This window comes from Tamandua tetradactyla, chromosome 19, assembly GCF_023851605.1.
Source record: "Tamandua tetradactyla isolate mTamTet1 chromosome 19, mTamTet1.pri, whole genome shotgun sequence".
Classification (NCBI taxonomy): Eukaryota; Metazoa; Chordata; class Mammalia; order Pilosa; family Myrmecophagidae; genus Tamandua; species Tamandua tetradactyla.
The window spans coordinates 42,289,848-42,309,347 of NC_135345.1; the positions used below are offsets into that span (position 1 = coordinate 42,289,848).

General features: G+C 40.6%; 2 pseudogenes; both read left to right on the plus strand.

Annotated features, from left to right (window-relative positions):
* The first annotated feature begins 11,127 nt into the window (after positions 1 to 11,127).
* Positions 11,128 to 12,267, plus strand: LOC143663377 (uncharacterized; annotated as a pseudogene).
* Positions 12,268 to 15,434: 3,167 nt separating this feature from the next.
* Positions 15,435 to 16,097, plus strand: LOC143663572 (N-alpha-acetyltransferase 10 pseudogene; annotated as a pseudogene).
* Positions 16,098 to 19,500: the final 3,403 nt, after the last annotated feature.

Here is a 19,500-nt window from a genome sequence, read left to right on the forward strand (position 1 = left end):
TGGAAAAGCTTAAGGAGCCCAGCACGGAGGTCTCCACATAAGAGTCATTTTCCTGAACCCTTAGAAGAAGGACCTACAGTTCTTCCAGGATTGTGAATGAAGGGCTTGTTTGCAGAATCAACTTAGAGAACAATTAAGGTCAGAGGAAATAGCCTGTTTGCTGAAGTATTTTTCATTTGAGGGTGGGGTGTGGCATGAAGGGAAAGGATGATAACAAGCATAAGTAAACTTGTTTTTGGAGAATGGTACAACTTTCCCATTGCTTGATTTCCTCGACCTTGGCCATGGGATCTCAAGCATTTATTTTTTAACATGAGCAAATGATTTGAATACGGTTTTCAAAATTGGCTGCCCTGAAGGAGTGAATGGGATGTAGTCTTTCAAACTAGGAGTCAAATTAGTTTCTCCAACGCTGCCCTGAAAGACTCTGTTTTGGTTTTGGAGAATTGTGCTGTTAGAAATTGATCTGGCTAAGGGATTGGAAAAAGAATAAAGCAGGAACATTCTGGAAAGTATATTGCTTATGACAAAACTGATTCTAATAATCCATTTCTTAGTTTAAATCTGCAAATAGATTTTATTGTACCAAGCATTTAGCTTTTGTCAGAAATCCTGGCTAAATGGATGGATCTCTGTAGAACTGATATTTGCGATGATTTCATTTCAAACTGTTTTTTGCGTGATCTCTTTAGAGCAGGTTGAAAACAGTATCCACAGATGACGTTATCTTCAGCAGCCTGTTGCAGGGAGTTTACAGAGACACCTGGTGGCTGGTAGCGGGAAGGTCTCTGGCTTTGTTAGAGCTAAAGAAATTGTGTCTAAAATCTGTTTGCTTTATGTTTTTATTGATAATTCTTAACATACAAACAATCCGTACATGCTGTACAATCAGTGGCCACAATATCATCACATGGATGTATATTCATCACCATGGATCATTTCTTCCAACATTTGCATCACTCCAGAAAAAGAAATAAAAAGAAAAAGGAAAAAAACTCATGCATACTAAACCCCTACCCCTCCCTCTCACTGAGTTCTAGCATTTCCATGTATGCAATTCTATTTTAATCTTTATCTCCCTATTATTTGTTTCTTTTTTATCCACATTTTTTACTCATCTGTCCAATACCCTGGATAAAAGGAGCATCAAACACAAGGTTTTCACACTGACACAGTCACATTGTTAAAACCTAAATCATTATACCATCGTCTTCCAGAAGCAAGGCTACTGGACCACAGCTCTACAGTTTCAGGTACTTCCCTCTAACCACTCCAATTTACTGTCATGGAAGCTTAGGGAAATGACCCATCGAGGATATAATATTTGTCTGGTTTTCCTAGCACACTGATGAGCATGTAGTGAGCATTCAATAAATATTAACAATTATGTCTATTGAGATTATTTGTAAAAGTAATTTTAAAATAAAAAACAACAACAACAACAACAAAACAGATGTCTTGGGCAAGCTGGAAAAGCTTAAGGCGCCATCAGAGTTTCCCACACAAGAGTCATTTTCCTGAACCCTTGGAAGAAGGACCTATGTTTTTTTTTTCTTGTATGTGGTTGAAAATTCCATTATTTCTTCCAGTGCTTTTTGGAGGAATTCTGTATTCAAGAAACAGACTTTGGTTCTTTTAGATTCTTTTATAGCTTCCAGACTTTTTTTCCTAAAGAAACCATCAACCAGATGAGTTGACTGGCAATATCAGCAGTGATAAATCAAATCACTCATATCCCTAAATGGGCTTTGAATTCAGAACCAAAGGTGAGGAGAAATAGTTTTCTCCCCAGAAATTTCTACTAATATTTATGTTATAGAAAAGGGATTAGCAAACTTTTTCTGTAACAGGCCAGATAGTAATATTTTAAGTTTTGCAAGTATCTTTTGCAATAACTCTGCATTGTGATGCAAAAGCAGACCTAGCTAAAATAATGGGCAGAACTAACTGTTTCAATAAAACTTCATTTACAAAAACATTGAACCGTGGGCTGTACTTTGACAATCCCCAGTATAGAAGACTCATGAATGTGAGAGGCAATGCATTTAGGTCTAAATCCTGGCTTCTCCATTTACCAGTTATGTGGCTGCGGACAAAGCACATGGTCTTTGTAAGCTTTGCTTTCTCCTCTGCGTAATGAAAATAATAAAATCTACCACATGGGGTCTTTGTGAAGGTTAAAAGAGTCGAAGCTAGAGCTAGGGTGAGGCAAGTGAGGCAGTTACCTCAACTGCAAAATTAAGAGGGCACCAAAGGACTCAGTTCTTATCTATAGAAGATTGATAATATTTTAATGCAATATTTTTTAAAAATCAAAATAAATGCAAAAAATTATTGATGAACAAAATAAAAAAATTTAAAATAAAGACAGTGTTGGTTTTTACTTTCCTTTTCTCTCAGGCTCTGATATGGCTCTGAAAGTTACCAAAAAGAGCTAATGTACCTGTGGGCCTAACCCCTGACCCGTTTGGTATTTGGTCAGTAACTGTTTCCCTCCTGCCCCACACCTTGTCCCTTCTGTGGTTCACCCAGTCTCTTCTCATTCGTATCAGGTTACGGGGACTAAGTCAATGGCAATGATAGGTGAGAAAAAAAATTGAGAAGAGAACATTTAAAAGTGGTTAGGAGTGGACCTGTTCATGATGCCAACACCTGATGTCCTGTACTCTTCATACATTGTTCTTTATTCAGCCCAGGAGTGTACCAAATGAATCTGCTTCCCTCTCTAAGTCCTTCATGTATTTGAAGCTGGGTCTTATCCCATATGGCCTTTTTTTAAAAAAAAAATTTTTTTTAGTTAGAATAAAATATAGCAACAAGCAAACATAAACATCTTAACTTATAATCATTCTGTTTTATATATGTAATCAATAATTCACAATATCATCACATAGTTGCATATTCTTCATCATGATCATTTCTTAGAACATTTGCATCAATTCAGAAAAAGAATAAAAAGACAAGAGAAAAAAACTCATACATACCATACCCCTTACCCCTCCCTTTCATTGATCACTAGCATTTCAATCTAAATTTATTTTAATATTTGTTCCCCTATTATTTATTTTTATTCCTTTGTTTTACTCATCTGTTGATATGGTAGATAAAAGGAGCATCAGACACAAGGTTTTCACAATCACACAGTCACACTGTGAAAGCTATATCATCATGCAATCATCTTCAAGAGATGTGGCTACTGGAACACAGCTCTACATTTTCAGGCAGTTCCCTCCAGTCTCTCCATTACACCTTGACTAACAAGGTGATATCTGTTTAATGCATAAGAATAACCTCCAAGATAACCTCTCAACTCTGTTTGGAATCTCTCAGCCATTGACACTTTATTTTGTCTCTTTTCACTCTTCCCGCTTTTGGTCAAGAAGGTTTTATCAATCCCTTGATGCTGAGTCCCAGCTCATTCTAGGATTTCTGTCCCATGTCGCCAGGAAGGTCCACACCCCTGGGAGTCATGTCCCACGTAGACAGGGGGAGGGTGGTGAGTCTGCTTGTTGTGTTGGCTGGAGAGAGAGGCCACATCTGAGCAACAAAAGAGGTTCTCTTGGGGGTGACTCCCAGGCCTAATTTCAAGTAGGCTTGACCCATCCTTTGTGGGGTTAAGTTTCATGTGAACAAACCCCAAGATTGGGGGCTCAGCCTATTGCTTTGGTTGTCCCCACTGCTTGTGAGAATATCAAGAATTCCCCATATGGCCTTTTATTATCCAATCTTAATATTCTCATTTTCATCAACTCCATACACACTAGTATCCCCTTCACTAATTCCGGGGCAATCTTCAATGCATTCCCCATTAAAAATAAGATGCCCATATGCTAACAGATCCCCAGGGAGATGGATCTTGTCTTCCATTAAAAGCTACTGCATAAAGCAGGACTGAATGTAAAAACTCAGAAATGGACAGCACAATACTAACTAACTGTAATACAATTATGTTAAAACACTGAATGAAGCTGAATGTGAGACTGATAGAGGGAGGAGGGCTGGGGGCACAAATAAAATCAGAAAGAAAGACAATAAAGATTGAGATGGTATAATCTAGGAATGCCTAGAGCGTATGATGATAGTGACTAAATGTACAAATTAAAAAAATGTTTTTGCATGAGGAAGAACAAAGGAATGTCATTATTGCAGGGTGCTGAAAATAGATGGTAATTAATATTTTAAAATTTCAACTTATGTGTGAGAGTAAAGCAAAAAATGTTTACTTGGTACAAAATTTATATTTTGATAGTGCATTTCCTAGTATAACTTATGTAGACAGCTTAATTGAACATCATAAGTACATGGAACCTTGGGTAGGACATGAGATTTTGTTGTTTTGTTCAGAGTGATGCCCTGATAAATCCCAGAGTGATTTGAACAGTGAATAAAAAGTATTTGCAAAACCCTCTTTGGGGAATGGTGAGAAAAGGGGAAAATTCAACTTCCCCAAGTTGAATTCTTGATATTCTCACAAGCAGTGAGGAGAACCAAAGCTGTAGCTGAGCCTCCAATCTTGGGGTTTGCTCATATGAAACTTGACCTCACAAAGGATGGGTCAAGCCTACTTGAAATTAGGTCTAAGCATCACCCCTAAGAGAGCCTTTTTTGTTGCTCAATTGTGGCCTTTCTCTCCAGCCAACACAACAAGCAAACTCACCTCCCTCCCCCTGTCTATGTGGGACATGACTCCCAGGGGTGTGGACCTTCCTGGCAACATGGGACAGAAATCCTAGAATGAGCTGAGACTTAGCATCAAGGGATTGAGAAAGCTTTCTCGACCAAAAGGGGGAAGAGTGAAATGAGACAAAGTGTCAATGGCTAAGAGATTCTAAACAGAGTTAAGAGGTTATCCTGGAGGTTATTCTTATGAATTAAGTAAATATCACCTTGTATTCAAGATGTAATGGAGAGGCTGGAGGGAACTGCCTGAGAATGCAGAGCTGTGTCCCAATAACCATGTTTCTTGAAGATGATTGTATAATAATATAGCTTTCACAATGTGACTGTGTGATTATGAAAACCTTGTGTCTGATGCTCCTTTTATCTACCTTGTTAACATACGAGTAGAACATATGGAATAAAAATAAATAATAGGGGGAACAAATTCTAAAATAAACTTAGTTTGAAATGCTAGTGATCAATGGAAGGGAGGGGTAAGGGGTATGGTATGTATAAATTTTTTTTGCTGTTTTCGTTTTATTTCTTTTTCTGAATAGATGCAAATGCTCTAAGAAATGATCATGATGATGAATATGCAACTATGTGATGATATTGTGAATTACTGATTATATGTGTAGAATGGAATGATCAAAATAGGAATGTTTGCGTTTGTTTGGTATTTTTTGGTATTTAAAAAAAATTTTTTTTTAAATCTAAAAAGCAAAAAAGCAAAAAAAGCTAATGCAGCTTCAGATTGAGGGGACTTTCCTGGCAGCTTTCTCTCACTCCTCCATCCAATGAAAGGTACATTGACTACCACCCCAACTCCATCCTTCTCAAAAATGAGTTCAGATATATGATGTCTAGGATTTGCCTTAAAATATTTCAGCAGAGAAAAAAATAGAAGGGAAAGACCAAGTGAATATGGTAAAACTTGTTAATTATTTAATATTGCTGAAGGGTATGTGGGAGTTCATTGTACTAACATCTCTACTTCTATGTCTGTGAGATTTTCTTATAAAATAAAAACATTTTAATGTAAAAAAAATGAATTCAGAATGAATTTTCCCTACCCTGAGCATCTTCAAATGATATTCTGAATTAAAGTCTAAGATTGTTTCGGATACTGCTTTTAGCCCTCTGTTTCCCTCTGCTATTCATTAAAATTATATTTTGATGACCATGTGCAGTTGTAGGAGAATGGGGAAATATTTTATCAAACTTCTCATGTATGGTACCATTTTTTATGTTGGGGAGGCCACTAATAAAATGACATGCTATTAAAAAAAAAAAAAAAGTGCCCCTGAGCAGGGGAAAATGGGCATAAGATCCTGTTTTACTTTTCGGGACTCTTTTCCCAGGGACGAACCTTCCTTTCTCTTCCTCCCGAACAGGCTTCTCAAGAAGAGGGGTCCCTAAATACCTGGGTCATGCTGAGCTGCTCTTTGCTAAATGGGCCTGGAAGGATGAGACTCTCAGACCATGAGGACACGCGCTGGGAGGTGGGGAGGTGAGAATGTCCGGTCTTGCTTCTCTTCCAATTTCAAGTGCCCTTTCATTTCTCCTTACCCACACCAGGGCAGAAGAGCGCAAACGGTAGGATAAGGGAGGATGGGGCTCACGAGGACAGGCTGCTTCTCAAAGGATTCACATCTGTAGGGGGTGTCCTCACACCTGAGAAGGGTGGCGGTTTGGTTTGCACGGTGCTGCCCCCGCAGTTCCTCGCTCCTCTTTGTGAGGATGAACAACCTCGAGCACACATGTAACTAACCAGAGGGTCCCTCCTGCCTCCTCCCAGGCTTGTCACATGCCTAACTCTTGCATTGTCATCAGAGGGATGATGACTGCGAATGTGAAGAAAATGTGCAATCATAACCACATAAGATGCTATGAAACGAGGAAGGAAAGCCAGTGGGGTGAGAAAATACTGGGGTGAGAAATTCAAGAGCAAAGGAAAAGTTCAGAAAATCCACAAGAAGCAAGTGACCTGATAAGGTATGCAAAAAGGGTCTCAGGCAATGAAAGGTAGTGGCAAGGGGTATGGCATGTATGAGTTTTTTCTTTTTTTTCTTTCTTTTGCTGGAGAGATGCTAATGTTCAAAAAAATGATCATGGTGATGAATACACAACTATGTGATGACATTGTGAACCATTGATTGTAACCATGTCAAGAATGTTTGTATATCAAGAATGTGTGTATGTCTGTTCACTGTATATAATAAAAAATATTAAAAAGAAGAAAAAAAAAGAAGGGTCTCAGGAACAGGGGCTCCTTAGCATTTGGTGAAGAAAGACTCCAGAAATAAGAGGGCGCCGGGAGAGACTCATCCTATACAATCATGTAAAGTTTTATGACTTTCAAATATACTCCCTTATGGAGCCTCAGGGAAAACAGTATGCGCCCTCTGACAAAACACAGACATCAGAGCCCATTAAGGTCCTCGGGATCACTTGCCTGGACATATCGGATAGCCTGTATCATGTATCAGCAATTCTCCTGACCCAGAAAACGGCATGTCCCTTGCACCTGCTCATGTGTCTTCATGAACTTGACTCTCCTACTGGGGACTTACTGAGTCTGTTTTTACCAAAGAGGGAGTTTACTGACTACTGGAGCCTCTATGTTTAGCCAGGGAAATACAGTAACATGTATTGAGTACCTGACATGAGCCAAGTCTGTATTAGACACTTTATCTATTTTCTCTTTAATCTTCACAATAACCCTCATGTTTACAAATGAATAAACAGACTCAGAGAAATTATGTGACTTGCCCAAGCTCACGTATCTGTCAAGTTGCCGGCCCCAGGATTTGAACCTGGGCCTGTGTGAGAACCACTTCCATGGCTTTACGTTTTTCCCGTTGTCTTAGGTGAGTGGGGCCATGGGACAGAGGCTCCATGCCCTCCTCCTGCCTCCACGGCAGATGCTGTTAATTGATCTGGGCAGTAGTTCTTCTTGAGCTGAAGACGATGTATAAGGCACTGGCTCTATTTAGAGAACTATAAATGATGATCCCTTTTTTTAAAATAAATATTTTTATTGTCAAACTTCAACAAACAAACATACAAACATTCCACAAATGGTATGCCATCAAGGGCTCACAATATCATCACATAGTTGTGTATTCATCACCATGATCATTTTTTTTGAACATTTGCAATTGATGGTCCTTATACTCAAGGAATTTTGCTTTGGCATGGGTTAAATATAATAAAGTAGTAGACTAACAATGCAGGGCTGTAAATAATATTCTGGCCATAAGTGCTAAAAAATTTCTGGTAAGTTGAAGAATCATAGGGAATGTATCCACCACTCCTTTTCTAAAAGCAGACATTTCCCTTATTTTCCCTGCCTTTTTAATTCCTTAGATTTGTTTTATCATTCTAGATATCACTCATTTATTCAATCAATAACTTCTTGGAATTCAGCAGAGGACATGTCAAAGTCCCCACTCTCATGGAACTTAATTTTTAGTGGTAAGAGATACAATAAACAAACCAGTATACATGCATACATACACACATCACTTCATCATAAGTGCAAAGCAGGGGGTTGGGCCATGGTGGCTCAGCAGGCAGAATTCTTCCCTACCATGCCAGAGGCCCGGGTTTGATTCCCAGTGCCTGCCCATGCAAAAAAAAAAGTAAAGCAGGGAAGATGGTTGGAAAGGAGTAGAGTGTTTCTTTACATTGGGTCATCAGAGAAGGGCCTTTTGATAAGGTGGCATTTGAGCTGAAACAAGAAGAAAGGAAGAGGGAGTCAAGGGGATATGGGGCAAGGCAGAGGGACCAGACAATACAAAGACCTTGAGCAGAGTGGCATAGTATGTTTGTAGAATAGCAAGAAGGCCAGCGTGGCTGGAGTGGATTGAATGAGGGGAGAATGTTAGAGATGGAAAGCCAGAGACGAGAGCTGTGAAACATGATACGATATGGTGTGCCATGGGAACACAGGCTCAGGCGCAACAGAAACTTTCAGCAAATGACTGCTTTATATTACTTACACAGCACAAAGGGTCAAAAGAGCAGGGGAAGAGATTGCATTATAGCTGGTCTCCCAGGGCAGCCCACTGCTCATGTCAAAGTTAGTGAATGGCAGCTCCATACTTTGGATAGGAGAGGAGAGACAAATCTGTGCTGCCAAGGGTGATCCCTGTGATCCCAGGGGGAGGGGGCCTTGCCACTAAGAGTTCCCACCCTGGTAAGCAGCTGGAAGGATTTAAGGCAAGGGCAGGCTTTTCCTTAGACCTAACATCTCCCCCAACTTGTAGAATGGAAACATACTGAAATATCTGTCTGCAATAGACAATGATAGACAAGGGCTGGGAAGTAGCTGCTAGTTATGTCCCTGACTTCTCAGCAAGATCATATAGGGCCTCATAGTTCCTGGTACATCTTCTGGTTTTTACTCTAAGTGAGATGAGAATCCATTAGAGAGAGCTAAGTAGAGTGGTGATAGGATTCATCCACTGGCATACTTATATGGAGAATAGTGCATAAAATTTACCATTAAGAGGCAAGCCTGGTGGTGCAGATGAGAATCTGTGATGGTTTACAATGGATGACAGTGGAGAAGGATATGAGAAGTGGCTGCTTTGAAAGTAGAGTACCCATGATTCATTGACTGATGGATGTGTGATGAGAGAGAGGAGTTGAGGACAACATCTAGAAGTTCGACCTGTTTTAAATCATGGTTAGAAATGTTTAAGATTTGGGCATCCCCTTCATGATGCTCAGAAGCACCAAATGAGAGTATTCTGAAGGGTTTCACTAAAATGTGTCTCCCAGGGTGCACAGGTGGTTCAGTGGTAGAATGCTCGCCTTCCATGCGGGAGACCCGGGTTTGATTCCTGGAGAGTCTCCCAGTCCACTGCACACCTGTAACATTGCCACAGCAGCTTGGGGAAAGGTGAGACACCATAATGTGTAGTTGCAAAAAAGAGGAGGTAGCCCCATGACCAGAGTGGTCACATTTTGATGAAAGAGAGTATCACTATCCTGGGAAAACGTCAGTGGCTGTGCCACAGCACTAAGATATGTAGCCTACTGTGCTGGTTTGAAACTGTTGTGTACCCAGAAAAGCCAGATTCTTTAATCCTGATTCAATATTGTTGGGTGGGATCTTTTTTATTAAGTTGTTTTCATGGAAATGTGACCCACCCAATTGTGGGTAGGATTTTTTGATTAGGTGGTTTCCATGGAGATGCGTTTCTAGCCATTCAAGGTGGGTCTTAATCCACTTACTGCAGTCCTTTAAGAGGGAACTATTTTGGAAAAAGCTTCACAGCTGACATGGAGAGAGACCTTTGGAGATGCAGAAAGAACCCCCCACCCCCCCCCAACCACCCTGAGGAAGTCATTTGAAATGAGAAGCCAGGAGAAAAAGCTAGCAGATATCGCCATGTAGTTTCCCAGCTGATAGAGGTGTTTGGGACCCATTGGCCTTTCTTGAATCAAGGTATGCTCCTCTGGATGCCTTAGTTTGGCCATTTTTATGACTTAGAACTGTAAACTTGTAACTTAATAAATTCCCTCTATAAAAGCATATTGCATTCTAGCAGCTTTACAAACTAATACACCCACTGTTCCTGTTCATACGTTCTTCCTTCCCTTGCTGAATCCCTTTTGTTCTGATTTAACCTGCATTTCTCTTAGCCAAATGGACCTGGCTAGATCACCTTTTGGGGGGTGGACTCTAATTATTTGTCCACATCTTTGTAATGGTCACTGTGCAAATGTGAGGAAGCGTGCCAGCTTCTAGCCATTGAACAAGCCTGCCATAAGCTCTCCAGTTTCTGAGTGCCCCTGGCTCTTCATTGGAAAGGCTCCTTCTATGCATTTCAGCTCCCCTCTCTCTAGGAATTTAGTACGGAAGTCCATTGCTCTGGAAGACAGTTTGAATTTAACAAGCTGAATATCATCTCTTTTTTTCTGAGCCTCATTATGTATCTGCCCAGATCAAGCTGGTTCATCCTGAGTTTTTTCCCTTCAGGGGTTTTACTTATTTTTCATCTGGGGACAATGACACTAACTGCAGTTTGCTTGAGCCTGAATGAATGGATTTATGGATTCAATGACCTAGATCAAGGTCAGCAATCTATGGCCCATGGCCTAGTTCTACATATAAAGTTATATTAGAATGGAGGCATGCTCATTCATTTATGTATTGCTGTGGCTACTTTTCATGTTACAACAGCAAAGATACGGAATTGTGTATGGCCTGCAAAGCCGAAAATATTTGCTATCTGGTCCTTTGCAGAAAAAGTTTGTCAACCCTTGTGACAGACTTCGCAAAGCTAACTCTCACAACGTGGACAAGAGGTTTAAAAAGACATTACAAAAAATAAATAAATAGAGTGTGCTGCTAGGACCGTTGAGAGGTGGGAGTGTGCTACAGCTTTCTCTTCAGGCGTAACCTGGGCATCGTGAACTTAAACAGCAGAGCACGCGAGCCAGTCATGTCACGTTATGGGTGAGACCAAGGTGTATGCTGTTATCCTGGGAACTGGTGCTGGCAAAAGAGAGTTAGAAAGGGCTTTCAGTTATTATGGTCTTTTAAGAACTGTGTGGATTGCAAGAAATCCTCCAGGATTTGCCTTTATGGAATTTGAAAATCCCAGAGATGCAGAAGAGGCAACTAGAGGACTGGCTGGGAAGGTGATCTGTGGTTCACGAGTGAGAGTTGAACTATCAACAGGCATGCTTCACAGGTCTCGTTTTGATAGACCACCTGCCTGACATCCCTTTGGTCCCAGCGATAGAGGCTATGAGTGTGGTGAAAAGGGACATTATGCTTATGATTGTCATCGCTATAACTGGTGCTGAACAAGCAGGCTTCTTCTTTGGGTCAGTCTCCTTGATTCAGAATGTCATGAGCCTTGTGATATCATGCTGAAGAATCTTGCAAATCTGACGATTAAGATCCTTCTAGACGTTGAGGTGATCAACATAAGAGGCCAGAAACCCACGAGTCGCCTACGCCTAGCTTCACCTTATTTTTTAAAGGGCAGAAAATTTGAGATGGTGAGCACCATAACAGTAAATTTGACTTACAATTAGGGCCTGCACCGGTTTAGAAAGAGGAATACCAGATTGACTATATTTCCAACTAGAAAAATCTTCTTGTGTCAGTCAAGCCTCACCTGGCTCATTTGGCTGTCAGTTTGATCATTGTTAGGTTGAAGAAAACATCTAGATGCAGTGATTGGCTATAGCTACGTCTATATTATCTAGATTTTCAAGACCACGGGCCAAAGAGGGTCAACCTGCAAACTTGCAAGGTCATGATCTAGATCGCATTTGAATTCCAGAGGAAGGAGATACTCTCGCTCACGCAGGAGGAGCAGAGGGCAGAGGTCAAGATCAGCACCTCCTCGAGGATCAAAATCTGCATCTCTTTGTAGACCAAGATCTGCTTCACTCAGACTACTTAGGTCTGGTTCTATAAAAGGGTAGACGTATTTCCAATCCCAGTCAAGATCAAGATCCAAATTCGGGTCTATTTCATGACCAAGAATCAGATCCAAGTCCAGATCACCATCTCCAAAAATAAGTCGTTCCCCATCAGGAAGTCTATGCAGAAGTACAAGTCCTGAAAGGATAGACTGAAGTTCTCAAGTTTACCTTTTGGGGAAAAGTTATTTTGTTTACATTATTATAAGGGATTTGTGGTGTCTGTAACCTAGGAATAGCACTTCAACCATTAATCAAAATGGATCCGGATTATTACGCTCCATAAATTCACAGCAGTAAGATAAATTTTTGTTGAATATATTAACATCCTATGGTATGAAAACATGGGTTTTTACTTGGCATATTTAAATAAAATGTTTCTAACTAGGAAAAATAAATAAATTAATAACAAGTAAACCCACTGTGGATTGACAGAAATTTTAAAATTTTAATATAAAGAGCAAAATGTCAGAACATTCTCCCACCCATAGTATAAGCAGCTTGTCAGAGAAGACAATTATTTTCTAGTCATATCTGTCATTAAGAGAGAGAGAAATAGTAGAATTGTGGTTACAGGTCACATGCTCTTTTTTTTCTTTTAACTACTTGGGTGCATTTTTCCCTCTCTAATGATCACTTTTCATGGTCAAGTATTGTTCTTAGGTTTCACATATAGTAACCAATTTAGTCTAAAAACAACTCTAAGATGTAGGTATTATTATAGTTATCTGTATTTTACAGATGAATAAACCGAGGCAGAGAGAGGTTAAGTAATTTGTCCAAAGTTACACAGCTAGTAAGTGGCAAGGCTGGGATTTGAATCTAAACAGTTTGGCTCCAGAGTCTCTGCTCTTAAATGGTATGTCAATGCTGCTATTTTTTATTAAGAAAACAGATAGAATCTAAAACAAAAACATTTAAAGAGCATTGACTTGATGGGTACTGCTTTTGGCATGACTTAGCATTCCAGCATCCTCTCATCCCAACTCTGGTTTGGATGGTGTGCCAGTCTGAATCTGCTGTGTACCCCAGAAAAGCCAAGTTCTTTCATCTTCATTCAATAAATGCTTGGTGGGAGCATTTTGATTGTTTCCATGGAGATGCAACTCCCCCAATTATGGGTGGTAACTTTTGGTTAGATAGTTTCCATGGAGATGTGTCTTCACCCATTCGAGGTGGAGTTGCTTACTGGAGCCCTTTAAGTGGGAACCATTTTGGAAAAAACTTTAGAGCCATTAGAACCATCAGAATCTACAGAGCCACCAAAACGGACCGAGCCCCAGGGAAGCCATTGAAGAGAAAGCTAGCAGATCTCGTCATGTGCCTTTCCAGCTGAGAGAGAAACTCTGAATGTTATCAGCCTTCTTGAACCAAGGTATCTTTCCCTGGATGCCTTTAGATTGGGCATTTTAATAGCCTTGCTTGATTTTGGATATTTTAACTGTAAAGTAGCAACTTAATAAATTCCCTTTTTAAAAGCTGTTCTGTTTCTGGTACATCACATTCCAGCAGCTAGCAAACTAGAAGAGATGGTGTGGTGGCTTTAAGCTATATGTACCCCAGAGAAACATGTTCTTAAACTTAATCCATCACTGTGGGTATGAACCCATTGTAAGTAGGACCTGTTGTTGAAGTTACTTCATTAAAGTGTGGGCTCACCTCAATCAGGACGGGTCTTAATCCTATTACAGGAGTCCTTTAGAAGTGGAATGAAATTCAGACAGACAAAGAGAAAGCCACAAAGAGAATAGCCAGAAGTTGAAATCAACGGAACCTGAAAGAGAAGGGAGAGCCTGAAGAGGCTGCCATGTGCCTTGCATGTGACAAGCTAAGGACCAGGGATCACTAGCAGCCACCCCAGAATGTCACAGTCTTTGGGGAGAAAGCATCACCTTGATGATGCCTTAGTTTGGCCTTTCTCTTAGCCTTAAAACTGTGAGAAAATAAATTCTCATTGTTTAAGCCAAACCATTGCATGGTATTTGCTTGAGAAGCTTAGGAAACCAAAATGAATGGCTAATACAGATACTTGAGGTCCAGGGTGAAAGGATTTGGAGACCACTCCTTTAAAGGAACTTCAAATTTTTTGTTTCAAGACACATACCCAGAATGAATCTGCAACTTTAGAAAGTAGCAATGTAATAGATCCGCAGACATGGAAACACATTGGGTCATCTCCTGAGATTTCAATGTGTTGTGAGGCATTATTTAGCTGATGTCACTGTTTTGAGTGTCCAGGACAACTCTGACTGCTGAGAGCTGGGGCTCCTCCAGAGGCTGGGTCTCTGTCTTGACTCCCTGTGGCGAGTTAGCATCCTTTCCCCTCTACCTTCCTCCTCATGGAACCTACTCACCACCAGCTGAATGTAAAAGTGCCCTCACTCTCCTAAAGGAACACTTGGCTTTAGATTTCTGCTGCTCTTCCTCACAGACCGTATTTGTGTTTTTTTTATTGAAGATCTAGAGAAATGGGTTCCATCCCTGGAAAACATGCCTCCTTAGAAAGCTGCTTTCTTCTCATTTTTTTCATCTGTAAAATGAGGAAACGTAGCTTGATGGTCTCTAATTGCTCTTATTGGTTAAAAAATGTTCTGATTCTATATTTAGTGCAATGGGAGAAATATCCAGGTCATATTAATTTGTGAAAAAAACAACAACCACCCTTTAGAAAACATTACATTTGACTTTCACAATTTTTTGTTTAAAAGAAAATACATGTTGAAGAATAAAGGTATTTGTCCTTTTCACACTTTTGTCCTCCCTAGCCTCCACTGCAACTAAGGGAAAAGGTCTTTTAGCAAAATAATTCACCAAATTTTTTTGTCAGAAGAAACTCTGTTCCAAAAAATGGGAGGCTCGGCCCTCTTCCTTTTTGAGTGGAGTGAGGGAAAGCTTGACCACAGTGGGCAAGGGTTCTCTGCAGCTTCAATCAAATGGGTTGATCAGGGACCCTGAGGGGAGGGCAGAGGGGTAGAGTAGGTAAAAAAAAAAGGAAGCAGTCAAGATAGAGTCTGATGAACTTACAGCTCAACCTCATGAGAGCAGGAAAGCAATATTTAGAACCATCCTTTGCACTTCTAAGTGTTCATGATCTGTAACAAGCAAGACCGAGTTCTGATAATGGCCTATGACCTTCCAGATCTCACGTGCTTTGATAACATAGGTGCACAAGCTTTTAAAAAACACTGTCACGGCCCGGCCCCAGCCCCAGCCCCAGCCCCGGTGGCACTGGCGTCGCCTCGGAGCGTGGCGGCGGCTGACTGCCGGTTCACCTCCTGTCCGTCCCCGCCAGCCCTCCTGCCGCCTCCGCCGCCGCCGCGGTTATGAACATCTGCAATGCGAGGCCAGAGGACCTCCTGAACATGCAGCACTGCAACCTCCTATACCTCCCCGAGAACTACCAGATGAAATACTACTTCTACCACGGCCTTTCCTGGCCCCAGCTCTCTTACATTGCTGAGGATGAGAATGGAAAGATCGTCGGGTATGTCCTGGCCAAAATGGAAGAGGACCCAGACGATGTACCCCATGGACACATCACATCGTTGGCCGTGAAGTGGTCTCACCGGCGCCTTGGCCTGGCTCAGAAGCTGATGGACCAGGCCTCCCGAGCCATGACAGAAAACTTCAATGCCAAATACGTCTCCCTGCATGTCAGGAAGAGGATCAGTGAAGTGGAACCCAAATACTACGCAGACGGGGAAGACGCTTATGCAATGAAGCGGGATCTCACCCAGATGGCAGAGGAGCTGAGGCGGCAGCTGGAGCTGAAGGAGAAGGGCAGGCACGTGGTGCTGGGTTCTATCGAGAACAAGGTGGAGACCAAAGGCAATTCACTTGCAAGTTCGGGGGAGGCCTGTCGTGAGGAGAAGGGCCTGGCGGCTGAGGACAGCGGTGGGGACAGCAAGGACCTCAGCGAGGTCAGCAAGACCATCGAGAGCACCGACGTCAAGGACAGCTCAGAGGCTTCCGACTTGGCCTCCTAGGCCCGCATGAGCTCTTCTCCCGCCCCGGCCTACCCCCGTCCCCACCCCACTAGGTTTCACAGTAAAGCTCACCCAGTGGCCTTGGGAAAGAAAAAGAAAAAAAGAAAAACAAACAAACAAACAAAAAAACCCTGTCACCATGTTAACCCTTTTTATCTCTACCTGCTTGGAATCTTCTGTGACCTTTCTTTTTCTTCATTGTACTTTTCTATACTTTAAAATATTTCTCTGATGGACATGTATTATTATTATTATTTTTACTTTTTTATTGTACAGTATAACATAAACAAAGCAAAGAATTAAAAAGCAATAGTTTTCAAAGCACTCTTCAACACGTAGTTACAGGACAGATTCCAGAGTTTGTCATGGGCTACCACACGATCCTCAGATTTTTCCTTCTAGCTGTTCCAGAATATAAGAAGCTAGAAGGCTAAAAAATTTTTTTAGCACCACAGTTGACTGCTTTTCTTTCTTTTTCTGTGAAAAATAATATATACACAAACAAGCAATAAATTTCAAAGTGCACCATAATGATTAGTTGTAGAACAGATTTCAGATTTTGACATGGGTTACGATTCCACAATTTTAGGTTTTTACTTCTAGCAGCTCTAAGACACTGGAGACCAAAAGAGATATCAATTTAATGATTCAGTAATCATATTCATTTGATACATCCCATCTTCTCTGTATAACTCCATCATCACCTTTGGTCTCTCTATTCCTCTCTTTAGGGGTGCTTGGCCTATGGTTATTCTAACTTTTTCATGTTGGAAGGGTCTGTCACTAATATGGGGTAGGGAGATGGAACTATCTGATGTTCTGGAGAGGCTGGGCCCTCTAGGTTTCAGGATTTATGTGGTCCAGGGAACATCTGGAGGTTGTAGATTTTTGGAAAGTTATACTAGTGCATGGAATCTTTGCAGAATCTTATATATTGTCCTCAGTGTTCTTTAGGATTGGCTGAAATGGTCCTGGTTGGGGTTTGGGAGGTTATGATAGGTAGCAATGTTGGACACGTATTCTTTATTTAATTAGAATTATATTTCAAAAAAATATTACACTTATGGAATGCCTGTAATGTCCTGACAGCACATTTTGGGAATAAACAGACTTCAAAATTAGTTCATGGGGGAGGACTTGGCTCCTGGCGACTCTGAAATGGCCAGAATACTTGATGCCTGAGAACTTGTGACAAAGAACTCTTGGTTTTTGAAAAAAGCAGATGCTGAAAGGATTACTGTGCTTTCTAGAAATTTCTTGAACTGTGGGTCCCTCTTTTCTGGCCAGATACTCCCTTGGGAGATATCACACAAAGTAGGGTGAGATGCTATTCCGAATTTCCACTCTTGGATCCCAAGAAAGGTACCTACTGACATGAGAACCATGACCTTCCAAACTTAGATCGTCTTATGCTCTGTTAACCTGACTATCTCAATAGCTATGATCCAGTTAATTGGGGCACTCAGAAATTGGGGTGTACTCAAGATGGTAAAATTTCTGCATTGCTGAGTTTTATTTGGATTATTTTCATTGTCTGACTCTGCACTTTGGAAAATCTGCCTAAAGCATATTTCCTGCTCTCCAGCCTTACTAAACCCTAAATAGTGTTTTCAACTGATTTCTTTTTCCATTCAAGCTTCCTGCAAGATGTGAGACCACTATTTTGTAGGTCTCTTCTAAGTGTATAGTTTGGAGCTCCCTAGCTCCAGCAGTAATTGATTGGGCTGAAGGTGGACAAATCCCTGGGAAAACACCTAGTACTGTAGTTGTTTAGTACTGAAGTTGAGGGGAGTTTGCTTTTTAGTCACTAACATCTTTGCCCTAGAAGGTAGAATTGCACCCCAAAAGTTTTGGTGGGTGGGTACCAACTGTTATCATTTTTTAAAAGTCATAAGTGACCAATTGAATGAGCTGAATTGATCAAAAGTAACCATGGGTTAGCAGAAATGATTACCTAAGAGGCAGACATACAAACACGAACATTCTTACCATGTGATCATTCCATTCTCGGTGTATAATCAATAACTCACAATATCATCACATAGTTGTATGTTCATCATCACTATCACTTCTTAGAACATTTGCGTAAATTCAGAAAAAGAAAAAAAGTTCATACATACCATACCCCTTACCCCTCCCCTTCACTGATCACTAGCATTTCAATCTACTAAATTTATTTTAACATTTGTTCCCCCTATTGTTTATTTATTTTTAATCCATATGTTTTACTCATCTGTCGATAAGGTAGATAAAAGAAGCATCAGACACAAAGTTTTCATAATCACACAGTCACATTGTGAAAGCTATATTATTATACAATCATCATCAAGAAACATGGCTACTAGAACACAGCTCTACATTTTCAGGCACTTCCCTCAGCCTCTCCATTATACTTTAACTAAAAAGGTGATACCTACATAATGCTTAAGAATAACCTTTAGGATAACCTATTGACTCTGTTTGGAATTTCTCAGCCATTGATACTTTATTTTCTTTCATTTCTCTCCTTCCCCTTTCAGCCGAGAAGGTTTTCTCAATCTCTTGATGCTGAGTCTCAGCTCATTCTAAGATTTCTGTCTCATGTTGCCAGGAAGGTCCACACCCCTGGGAGTCATGTCCCACGTAGAGAGGGGGAAGGCAGTGAGTTTGCTTGTCGTGTTGTCTAAGAGAGAGAGAGGCTACATCTGAGCAACAGAAGAGGTTCTCTTGGGGGTGATTCTTAGGCCTAATTTTAAGTAGGCTTAGCCTATCCTTTGAAGGATAAGTTTCATATGAACAAACCCCAAGATTGAGGGCTTGTCTTATCACTTTGGTTGTCCCCACTCCTTGTGAGAATATCAAGAATTCTCCACTTGGGGAAGTTGAATTTTCCCACTTTCTCACCATTCCCCCAAGGGGACTTTGCAAAAACTTTTTTATTCACTGTTCAAATCACTCTGGGATTTATTGGGGCATCATTCTGGACAAATTTACAAAATCTCATGCCCCTGTTCAAGGTTCCAGGTACTATGGTGTTCAATTAAACTGTCCACATAAGTTATATTAGGAAATGCAGTAGATAAAATACAAATTTTGTACCAAATAAACATTTTTTGCTTTAGTCTCACACATAAGTTAAAGTTTTGAAATATGAATTACCATCAATTTTCAACACCCTGCAGTACTGACATTCCTTTGTTCTTCCTTATGCAAAAACATTTTTAAATTTGTACATTTAGTCATATCATTATACAATCTAGGCATTCCTAGATTATACCATCTCAGTCTTTATTGTCTATCTTTCCTTCTGATTTCATTTGTGCCCCCAGGCCTCCTCCCTTTATCATTCTCTCATTCAGCTTCATTTAGTGTACTAACATTATTGTATTACAGTTAAGTAATATTGTGCTATCTATTTCTGAAT